General features: G+C 40.6%; 1 non-coding gene across 1 annotated transcript; it reads right to left on the reverse strand.

The window, feature by feature from the left end:
• Positions 1-1358: 1358 nt before the first annotated feature.
• On the reverse strand, positions 1359-1485 carry LOC138383112 (small nucleolar RNA SNORA11). Its single transcript, XR_011233556.1, has one exon. It is a non-coding gene; the product is annotated as a small nucleolar RNA SNORA11 (small nucleolar RNA).
• Positions 1486-2086: the final 601 nt, after the last annotated feature.

The following is a 2086-nucleotide window of genomic DNA, read 5'->3' on the forward strand; positions in this document are numbered from 1 at the left end:
TTTTGAGACAGAGTCTTACTCTGTTTGTTGCCCGGGCTAGAATGGGTGCTGTGGTGTCAGCCTAGCTCACAGCAACCTCAGACTCCTGGGCTCAAGCGATCCTACTGCCTCAGCCTCCTGAGTAGCTGGGACTACAGGCATGCACCACCACGCCCGGCTAATTTTTTCTATATATTTTTAGTTGTCCAGCTAATTTCTTTCTATTTTTAGTAGAGACGGGATCTCACTCTTGCTCAGGCTGGTCTCGAACTCCTGACCTCAAGCGATCCTCCCACCTCAGCCTCCCAGAGTGCTAGGATTACAGGCGTGAACCACTGCGCCCACCCCTAAACTTTTTTTTTTTATGCAAAAATATTTTAACCTTATTGGGAGGAGTACATGTGAGGGTGTTCAACTATACTGAAAATGTTTTCTTTTTAAGCTGGGTAGTGAATACGTGGGGGTTTGTGTGTTTCAAATAATTCTTAGTATATTTAAAAATATTCTTTCTTTTATTCAGATTTATAATGCTAAAGGAGTATGTTCAGATAGTTTCCTTTTCTTAAAGTTTAAAGTGAGTAGCCATTTAAAGTAGGTGAGCTGGAAAGGAATTGGCATTTCCCTGTGAGGTGCTCTAGATACAACAAGGCCCAGTGCTGTTAAAGGGGAGCCCCACATTCTCTCCAAACGAAACCAGCCCCAATTTTGAGTTCTAGGCTCAGGCTCTTCTCCATTCACAACATGCTCATCAGTTCTGCAGCAGAAGTGGGCAGCCCGCCAAGAAGAACATGGTTGGCAGCAAGGGTGTGTCCCCTTCCAGTATTATCATCTATTACCCACAGGTAAGCATTGCTTTGAGAGGACAGTAATCCAAGAAGACTGTGCACTAACTACTCTGTCCTAGGGAAGGAAGCCTGTGCAATCAAAAGGCTTTCCTTATTTATCCATTCCTTCAGCCGATTAGCAGGTTCCAAAGTGCCAGCATCTCAGTTTCCATCCTCCTTTCCTAGATGCCTCCAGCGGTGATCACTGTGTTGTCAGACGGGACCCGATGCCTGCTTGTCCATCAGAGCTCCTTTCCCGGGGAACGTATTCTGCCTTGGCAGGTTTTTGTGACATAGGTAAGGAATTTAGGGGACCTACAGGCAACATTGGAGGATATAAAACTCTCACTAATAGTAGATATATTTCTGTCTTATTACCATAGTGCTTTGAATTTCAAGCACATTCTTCCTTATCATGTCAACAAAACTGCCTCCTGGCATTATAATTTTCCAATATTTTATTAGGCAATTTTTCAAATCTATCATATAGTTGAAAGAATATACAGTGATCACCCATACACCCACCACCTAGATTCTATAATTTTTTTCTTCTTCATGTGTAGGGCACTTGTTCATAGGAAGGCTACAGGTTTTGTGCCCCTCATCACAATGACCTCAGATTCCTGTTGGGTGTGTTGTAAAAAAGCTAAACTCTTGTATCATTTTTCTATCTAGTCACCAAGGAGCAATTCTTCTCTGATTTCTTTACCCAGTGCTACCATTCCAGAAGTTCACACTCAAACCTCCACGCTCTTTGTGAACACTGTAAACTCAATTTTCAGCACAGAATGAACAGATATCCTATGGAGTCCACTACAGTGGATTTATGCAGACCATAAAAAGAGGTAAAGGCAGTCTGATTACCAGTGTAAAGAACATTTGCTCAAGTGAACAGTTCTTGCTTTGAAAATAACTTCTCTTGAATAAAACGCTACTCTACTATTCAAAAGTGTTAATTTTCAAGAGGTAACAAAATTGTTTTTCTTATCACTTAGTAATTGTGCTTATTTTGTTTGTCTGTTTGTTCTTACTGAAGCCAATATTTATGACCAGATTTCCTCTTTCAACCTGTATGGTCTAGAGGAATTGTTTCTAAAATGAGGTGGGGTCCGCCAAGAGGTATATACAATGAATCATTGGCATATAGAAAGAACATATTTATTTTTTAATTTTAAAAATAACAAAATTAATCTTTATTAACATTTAATATAGGGATACATACTAGTGACTACAAGGTTTGATCCATGTGTCAGGCATTCATGGGTGGTGAGTGGTCCCAAGAG

The sequence above is a fragment of the Eulemur rufifrons genome, chromosome 4 (assembly GCF_041146395.1).
Source record: "Eulemur rufifrons isolate Redbay chromosome 4, OSU_ERuf_1, whole genome shotgun sequence".
Classification (NCBI taxonomy): domain Eukaryota; kingdom Metazoa; phylum Chordata; class Mammalia; order Primates; family Lemuridae; genus Eulemur; species Eulemur rufifrons.